Here is a 10229-nt window from a genome sequence, read left to right as displayed (position 1 = left end):
TTCTATTCCTCTGCCCCTCTCGGAGAACCCGGCAAACTACCAAGAGTATCTTGCCCGCATGGCAAAGCAACCCATGATATATTCAATATGCCAAAGACAGTAACAACATGTCTCACAATTTGTTGGGAGATGTTACTGGTGCCCGCTCAAGGAAATTGATGAACAATGGGAGGACAGTGCTATAGTGCTACTATGTGATCCACCCTTAGGTGTCCTCTCAGAGTAATGTATTCATATTCTTGGCCAGAGTGATAGACTAGTAGGTAGGGTACTTGCCTTGCATGCAGTTGCCCCAGGTTTGATCCCGAGCACCCAATCTGGTCTCCTGAGGCTGTCCTTGCTCCACTTCATGCACCTGATCCTTTGTCATAAATTTATAACCAAACATCACGTGGCATTTTTCTGAGATCTCAGTTTTATTCCAGTGATCATTTTTTATTCCAGTATTATGCAGCTTTAATTACTATTGCTTTGGGAACATAGTTCAAAGACAGTGAGGAAAATGTCTTCCATATTTTTTTCTCCAAACGGCTTTAACTATCCCAGTAGTTTTGTAGTGCCATAGAAATTGTAGCAGTGTTTGTTCTATATCCTTGAAAAGTGCTAGTGGTATTTTGATTTTCACATCTGTTGATTACTTTCAGATTGTCATTTTAGTAATGATGATTCTTCCTATCTATGAACAAGGACTATGTTTCCATTTCTTTGTGTCTTATTTCTCAGAAGTGCTTTAAATTTTTCACTGCATAGGTCTTTTACCTCCTTGGTTAGAATGAGTCCAAGATACTTGATATTTTTCACACTAAAAGAATTTAAATAACTTTTTTTCATTTCTACATCATTTTTTACCTATTAAGATGCAACAGATTTTTATGCATTAGTCTTGTAGCCTATTACTTTACTGTATAAGCTTATTGTTTCTAGTAGTATTGTAGTGGCGTCTTTAGGGGTTTTTTATGTACAAGATACCATCTGCAGTAGTGATAGTTTGACTTCTTATTTACCAACTTGAATTCCATTTATTTATCTTTCTTTCCTACTCACCATGACAATGATATCTAATGGATGTTGGATAATTGTAGTCAAAGTGGGTATCTTTGTCTTGTGCCTGACCTTAGAGGAGAAATTTTCAATTCTCCCCCATTAAAGATGACTTTAGCTGTGGTTTTGTTGTACATGGCCTTTACAAGATGGAGATAAATTCCTACAAGCCCTGATTTTGGAAGATTTTCATAGTGAATGGATATTAAATCTTGTCAAATGCTCTTTCTACATCTATGGAAATGATTGTATCTTCCTTTCACTAATGGAAGGAAAGAAAACCTAAATAGATCTACTGCTCAACTTCCTGAGAAAAGTAGATCTATTTAGCTTTTCTACTTTCTGACTCAGACTTAGAAGGTTGTAATACTCTAAGACTGTGTCCATTTCCTCTAAAATTCCCAATTTAGGGATATAAATTTATTCGTAGCGATCGCATGTCATTCTTTGCATTTTTGAGGCATCTGTTGGATTTTTTTTAGTCTTATTTTTTCAGAGTCATTTCTCTTCTTCTTTATGAGTCTAGTCAGGAGGTTGTCAATTGTGTTGATTCTTTTTCAAAACAAAACAACTCTTCATCCATAGAACTTAGTTTAAAGGGCCCAGGCTGGAACCCGGGGGTGCTTATATTACCAGAGGGGCATTTGTGACTTGGCAGAGGGAAGCAGATACCCTGGTGTATATGTGAAGCCACCATTAGCAATTTAAAGGCTGGGAAGGGAATTTGCCGTCCCTTAATGCCCTATGCAGTTTATCCACGTATCTTGCCAGCACCACGTAACAATGACAGCAGCAGTTCCATATCCAGCTTCTTTCCAAGTTCCTAGAACAAATATATCTGAATAAGCACTAAAAAAACCACAGGCAGCGGCTGGAGCAATAGCACAGCGGGTAGGGCGTTTGCCTTGCATGCAGCCGACCCGGGTTTAATTCCCAGCATCCCATATGGTCCCCCAAGCACCACCTGGAGTAATTCCTGAGTGAAGAGCCAGGAGTAACCCCTGTGCATCGCTGGGTGCTACCCAAAAAGGAAAAAAAAACACAGGCAACAAGCAATATGAAAATAATCCATTTTCCTATGGCAAGGCAATGGGTGCTTCTGTAGCTTTCCCCAAATAGTTCTAAAGTTCTAGTTTGGTTTAGTTTCATAACTCCACGACCTTTTCAGAGAACAGTATGTGCCCTGTGTACCAGAGCAGGCTACTCCTATGTGTAATGGTAGGTAAGGAACCAATTTATGTAACTCACTAGTAGTTGACAGATGGGAGGGAACAGAAAACAAATGCTAGGAGAAAGGCAAATAGGAAGTCGACAGAGATACTATCTAGTGTAGAAAAATAAGTATTTTCTGGTGACAGAAAAAGAATCCCAGAGTTCAGAAACAGAATGCTGTTCTCATTAAAATTTCTGTCTTTCACAGATTGATCTCTCTTATATGTGGGAAACATAGTAGGTGAATAACAAATGCCCAAAGACAATTGAAACATATGAGACCCGGTCTCCCATGGGAAGCATGCCACTGGGTGGGGGGTGGGTAGGGGAAGGGGGAGCATAGGAGATGGAGTTGGGGAACACTGAGACAACGGTGGAGGGTAACGGTTACTCTGGAGGAGGGGGGCGCGCTGGAAGGTGGTAAAGAGTTATGCATGAAGTCGTATCAGTAACAGTATTCTAAACCACAGTGCCTAAAAGAAAATAATAAAATTTATAAGTTGCCTGTTATAGAGGCAGGATGGATGGTGGGAGGGAAACTGGGATATTGGGGGAGGTGAGTGGACACTAGTGAAGGGATTCGTGTTGGAACATTGTATGCCTAAACGTTAATCACAAATAACTTTGTAAATCACATTGCCTCAGTGAACATAAAAACAATTTTCAAGTTCTGTCCATATTGCCCTGACACTGATGGAGTGCAGAAGTAAATTAGGGTGCTCCCAGCAAAAACAATCCATGTTTCTAGAAGCATTCTGCAGGAGGATACTCATGATGAAGTCCGTCTTTCCCAGAAGCTGAGCCACAAACCTTGGCACTCTCAGTCGAGCAAGAGTCTGTGGATGAAGGACAATGATCTGAGTACTCCCTGCTCATTTGTGTCACTCCAAAATTCATAGAGTGACATCTTCACCCCATACAGAATCCTTCGAGAATGTTAGCTAGAGCTTTTCTTGTTATGACCCTATTCTAGAGGGCGAAATATGTATATTTTGTTTCAAGAAAGGGCTGTGGCCCCAAATCCCTATGAACTCTTGGGCTATGGAGAATTGGACTAGACAATGAACAGCAAAGATTTATATTGGGTTTTCTCTAGCTCTGAGAAGAAGGGATGTGAGGCAGTGGGGCATATGTGGAAAAGCATCACTTTGGAATTAGGCAGATATGATTTCAGTCTCAGTCGAGGCACTCACAAAATGAGGGGGAAGATCAATTCCTAACAGACTCTTTCCTCTGTTAAACAAATGAAGATTTATCGCATAGCGATGGATCATTTACTCATGTCCCTTCCCAAATTCATGTTAAATTCCTAACCAGATGTGGTTATATTTATTTGAGGTGTGATGGGGATGGGGATGGGGCCACTAAGCAAGGGATGAATTCAAATGAACTCTAAATGTGGGCCCCTGGTGTGATAAAAAAATAGTCTTTATTGTTTTTGCATTTGTTTAGGAACCACACCTAGTTATGCACAAACCTTACTCTTGCCTTGGTGCTCATCCATCACTCCTAGCAGTGCCTGGAGGACCATATGAGTACCAGGGATCAAATCAGGATCAACTGTGAGCAAAGCAAATGCTACAGAAGTTATCTCAGTATCCGTATTGCAGACCATAATGCCCAAAAGTAGAGAGAGAGTTTGGGGGAATTTGTCTGCCATGGAGACAGGGGGAAGGTTGGAAAGGGAAGGTATACTGGGGACATTGTGATGGAGAATGTGCACTGGTGGAGGGATGGGTGTTTGATCATTGTATGATTGAAACTCAAACATGAAAGTTTTTTTAACTGTATCTCACAGTGATTCAATAAAGTAGCACTGTAGCACTGTCCTCCCATTGTTCAGCGATTTGCTCGAGCGGGCACCAGTAAGGTCTCCATTGTGAGACTTGTTGTTACTGTTTTTGGCATATTGAATACATCAAGGGTAGCTTGCCAGGCTCTGCCATGGGATACTCTCGGTAGCTTGCCGGGCTCTCTGAGAGGGACAGAGGAATCGAAACTGGGTTGGCTGCGGGCAAGGCAAATGCCCTACCCGCTGTGCTATTAAATAAATAAATAAATAAATAAATAATGAAGAGTTATTAGGAGAAAAGGGAAGTAAGAGATAGTACAGTAAGTAGGGCATTTGCCTTCCATACGGCCAACCCAAGTTAGATCCCTAGCATCATATATGATCCCCTGAGCCCCACCAGGAACTATCTCTGAGCACAGTGCTGGAAGTAAGCACTGAGAACCTCTGAGTGTGTCCCAAAAACAAAAATAAATTATCAGGAAAAAAGTGTCCTGTTGAATTATCTTATGTGTGTACGCATATAAATATATATTTGTAGTACTGACAATTCCCATTTACATGTTTATTTTAATATCAGCACAGCAGATTTTTCACAACCCACCTGTTTGATGACAAGTTAAAGTCACAGAAAGACAGAAGCAAAAAAATAATAATAATAATAATAAAGTTAATCTATAGCTTTTTCATTTCCCTCTGTCACAAGGTACCCTAACAAAGTCATCTCTTTTAGTCATAGGAAACTTTTTCCCCAACTAGGGTAATACATGGGTGTTAAAATTTGAATTATTATTAGCAACTGAGAATTGGTACTCAAGTTGCCAAGTCTTAACCCCAAACTCGACATGTTTTGCTTGCAGGGAGACGGCTCTGTGGGCACCCTGCATGCCTCATCATTCCAGTCTGGCAGGTGCTTGCTGGACATTCCACTGAAACTATTGCTCTTGGATTCACCTCATTGCACAAGTGAAACATGGCTGTGAGTCACACTTGGGCACCCTTCTCTTGAGAAAAACCACGAACAGGACACCGCAGTGAGACAATAACTCCGTTTCAGTGACTCTGCTCTCTGAAATACACCTGAAAGCAATTATTCCTTATAGTGTATAATTTGGACATCTTTGAGTTTGTCAAAGACGGAGGCTTTTAAGGCTGGTCACTGTCATCAATAGAGAATTACAGGGATCCAAGGTGTGAGAACCAGGAGATGCTGAAAAATTCACTTGGAGACTGCGCAGGACGCTCCCTCTGCGGGACGAAAAGAATGCTACCGCTTGAATTAAAACTGCGTGAGCATACTAGAACGTTTTAAGTCAAGCAGGTCTTCCCTTTTTTTCCAAAATGTATTGTATTGCTAGCGTTATTTAATATTATATAATACCTCATATACAATGAGACACAATGGGATAGAACATCAAGGAAACCTATTTTCTAGCTCTATAAATAGAAAATTATGTTGATTCTTGTGCTTGTTTCTTGCTCTGTAAAATATTTTACAATGCTGCAATAATGAAACTGGAAAATACATCCAAAGTTCTTAGATCAGTGACTAATATAAATGAATTCAAATTCTTGATCTCAAGATACCTCTCAAGAATGTACTGCTAACTTCTTTTATATGTTATGCCTGTGAGTTTGCCTACTTTAGATACAACACATAATTGGAATTACATAATATCTATGCTTTTTGTCTGGTTTATCTCACACAATGTTATCCCCTGATGTCCTGGAGCCTCATCAATGTTGCATCGTGTATCAATATGTTGTTCACAATCTATGATAAAGAAGGGACCACTATAACAATGATAACTGGAAATAATCACTCTGGATAAGAACTGATTGCTGAAAGTATGTAAAGGAACAAACATGATAATCTCTCAGTACTGTATTGCAAACCATAATGTCCAAAAGGAGAGAGAGAATAAGAAGGAGGAGGAGGAGGAGGAGGAGGAGGAGGAGGAGGAGGAGGAGGAGGAAGAAGAAGAAGAAGAAGAAGAAGAAGAAGAAGAAGAAGAAGAAGAAGAAGAAGAAGAAGAAGAAGAAGAAGAAGAGTGCCTGCCATAGAGGCAGGGTGGGGGGAAGGGTTTGGGAGGGGAACTAGGACATTGATAATGGGAAATGTACACTGGTGGAAGGATGTGCTGGAACATCTTAAGACTAAAAGCCAAAAATGAACAGCTTTGTAACTGCATCTCACAGTGATTCAATTTTTTGAAATCTAAAAACTTCAACTGTTGTTTCTTTTTATGACGTATTTATGATCTGTGATGCATATATACTGATTGAATATATATACATATATCCCACTTTTATCCATTTATTTGTTGATAGACATATCAACAAATATGAGTTATTTCCACTGGATTATTGCCATTTTTTAGTTTTCATAAATATAGCCACTGTGAACATAGATAAAAATATGTATTTGAGCCCTTTTTTCAATTCATTCAGGTTATAAACCTGGAGTTTCTGCCCCCTCTTCTCTTCCTTGAAAACTCCAATTACACATACATAAAACTGTTCCACACTCATTGATGTCCTGTTTTATTTCCTTTGTTTTCCTGTTTCATATTAGATATTTTCCATTTCTGCATCTTTAATCTTACTAGCATTTTCTTCTAAAATGTGATATTTGTTAATGTGTGGATTTCACTTACTTGTATAACTGTGATTCTGAACCTTTTTAAATCTTCCGTATCCCTAGTTAACACAGTCCTCTTTCCACTGCTTTCTTGAACATATGGAATGTAATCCTAAACTTGCTTCAATGTCTTTGTATACTAATTCCACCATCTGTTTTATTTGCTTTGTTTCTATTGACTGACTTTTCTTCTCATTTGGGGCTGTATTTCTCTACTTCTTTGCATGTTTAATGATGTTTTACTGGACGCCAAACATTGTGAATGTTACCTAGTCTGGTAGTAGACATATTGTAATGCCTGTCAATATTCTTTTGTTTTATCCTAGGATGCAGTTAAATTACTGGGAAATGGTTTGATCCTTTCAAGTCTTTGGTCTTAAGCTTTGTTAAGTGGTACCAGAACAGTGTTAGTCATGGGTTGATTTTGGCCCCTTAGTGGGGCAAGCATAACCTTCTAAGCTTTTTCTCTGATGCAGTGATTTATCAGAACTCGAACTTGAGGGAAATGGGAAGTCTCCGGCTGTTCTTTCTAATCTATCATAGCAAATGTGTGTCATTTCTTTACATGCTTGCACTAATTGTTTCTTCCTGACATCGTGTGATTATAGGTAGGAGACGAGCGCTAGAAGGAACCTGAGAAGAGTTTGCTGAGCCACGTGTCTCTCAGAGACTGATAAACTATTTTGTGCAGACCTCTGACCACAAAAAAGCAGCGGGTGCAAAGTGGTGGCATGACCAGTCTGCAAGAACCAGGGCTGCTGGATTGTGTGCAAACACCTAGACTTCTAGAGCTTGAGAAAAATAGCCTTAAGCCATATAGGCTTATACTAGTCACAAAAGTCCTTATCCCTAGGAATAAGACAAAACATCCACTCTGCAGCCAGAGGGGAGCTGTAAAGCTCTGAGGAGCCCTTCACCAGGGTCACCGGAACTAAATGCTACATGTTTAGGGCCTTAAACATAGAGGTCTAGCATCTCATTGGCCTACAGACCGGAAATTCATTGTGGATGGAGATGTGTGCTAGATTGATTTATCTCGCTTTATCTGGGGGGTTGGTTGAATTCTTTTGTCACTGTTGCTGTTGTTGTTAATTTATTTTTTAATTGAATCACTGTGAGATGCACAGTTACAAAGTTGTTCATGATTGAGTTTCAGTCATAGAATGTTTCTATACCAGTGTACATTTCCCAGCACCAATGTCCCCAGTTTCCCTTCCACCATTCCCCCCAACTGAAAGCTGTCTCTGTGGCAGACACTGCTCTCTGTCTCTCTCTCTGTCTCTCTAGGTCTCTCTCTGTCTCTGTCTCTCTGTCTCTCTCGCTCACTCGCTCTCAGCTGGCATCTCTCCATTATCTCTCTCTCTCTCTCTCTCTCTCCCTCTCTCTCTCCCTCTCCCTCTCCATCTCCCCTCTCTCCTTTTGGGCATTATGGCTCACCATACTGAAAGGTTATCATGTATATCCCTTTACCAATTTTCAGCACTCTGTTCTTGTCCAGAGTGATCATTTCCAACTATTATTGTCATAGTGGTCACTTCTCTATTCTAACTGCCCTCTGCCCCATATATCTGTGGCAAGTTTTGCTTGGATTCCTTGAGGGCCATCTGCATGGCTCACAGATAGTCAACAGTCCCTAGGGGCCTCGTGTGGCTTCCCACTGTGGACATGTGCTCTTCTCTCCTCTAATAGGGACTCATTGGGGCCTTAATCGCTTCACAAAAAACCTTCAGTCACATTCTCAGGCACCGGGAATTAGAATGTAAATTTTAAGGTAGGGAGGAACAACTCAGCCTTAAAGTCTGAAGAACTGAGGGAACAAATGAAGCCTCAGCTCTCAGCAGTGATTCTTCCAATTGGGAGAGGTCCAAGTGATCTTTTCAACTCCATAAGACACATACCAGCCCATTAGAGGATACAGATGCAATTCTAACAGAACACATCTGATCACTGTCACCTCAATTATAATCTTGAATGACCGCCCATCTGGTGGAAGCCAGAACCTCTCAAATTTTCATGCACATGCATATACCCTGCAACCTTGGTGACATACAGATTCTGGATCAGTAGGTTGGGTGGGGCCAGAAAGACTGAATTTCTTTTTTTTTAATTGAATCAGCGTGAGCCACACTTACAAAACGTTCATGTTTCAGTCATACAATGATCGAACACCCATTCCTGCCCAGAGCACATTCTCCACCACCAATCTCCCCGGTATACCCCCCCCCTTCCACCCTCCCCCTGCCTCCATGGCAGACAATATTCCCCATACTCTCTCTCTACTTTGGGGCATTATGGTTTGCAATACAGATACTGAGAGGCTAACACATTTGGTCCTTTATCTACTTTCAGCACACATCTCCCATCCCGAGTGATCCCTCCAACCATCATTGACTTAGTGATCCCTTCTCTATACCAGCTGTTTACTTCACCAGGTCATGAGGCAAGCTTCCTGACCCTTGTAGACTGAATTTCTAACACAGTTCAAAAGACCACCACCCTGCTACTGGTTAACAAGCCTTATATAGCAAGAAAATGGTTTTCACCCTGGACCACCAGGGGAGCTTTTAGGACTTCAAACCTAGTAAGCATGACTATGGAACACCCAGAATCAGGAATCAGTGTCCATAAAACACCCCAACTCCAGTGTACAACTAGGGAGATGAACCACTGTGGGAAGATCATTCCTCCATCTGTTCCTCCACCAACTCCCCCTGAACTGGGCAGCTTGGAATCTGCGACATGCAGAGACTCCTCCTTCCTGCAGCAGTGACAAGGTGGCTTCCTATACAGGCCACTTCCTATACAGACCACATCTAGTGATGATCTCTACCAGAGACAGATAGACTGCTAAAGGATGGAGAGAACCCACATAGTAACTGAATGTAGATCTGAAGAATTTAAAACTTCACATCAGCACGTGGAGATATAATTTATTTTATTTTATTTTTATTTTAGGCAACTTGATTAACAATACGATTAATGGTAGAATTTCATGCATAAACTCTTTCATGCAAAAAATTTCCAGCATCACCCTTCAACAGAGTATCCACTTTCCTCCATCACTGTCCAAGTGTTCTCCCACTCTTTACACAATCCCCCCCCCATTTTTTCCACCATAGTAAACTTCTTTCTGAAAAACAGTTCTCAGGTTCAGTTGTCTTTGAACCTTCATTATTCCCCTACTATGTCCGTCTGTCATGGCAGGAGACTCATTGGAATCTTCCCTGCGCTCCAGCTCAGGAATCAGAGTCTGCCTGTCTGCCACAAAGAAGCCCCCCACAACTGCGAGTCACCGTTAACAAGGAGCAATGTTGTTGCAATGGAAACATCCCTTGGGGTTGAGGAAGTGCTTCCCATGGTGATGCACAGGCTTTCTGTGTGGGCAAGGCACTAAGTTTGATCCTGAAATGCCACCAAATGCGGTCCTCAGAGCAATAAAAAAAAAAATTTGGTAATTTTAAGTGGAGTGGGTAAGACACTTCCTTTGCATGCAGCTGACCCAGGTTGATCCCAGGTAGCCCATATGGTCGCCCTCCCCCCCACCGC

Source organism: Sorex fumeus, unplaced genomic scaffold (genome assembly GCF_029834395.1).
Source record: "Sorex fumeus unplaced genomic scaffold, SorFum_2.1 ptg000039l, whole genome shotgun sequence".
NCBI classification, from domain to species: Eukaryota; Metazoa; Chordata; class Mammalia; order Eulipotyphla; family Soricidae; genus Sorex; species Sorex fumeus.
The sequence above is the reverse complement of the archived record's forward strand: the minus strand, read 5'-3'. Positions refer to the sequence as shown.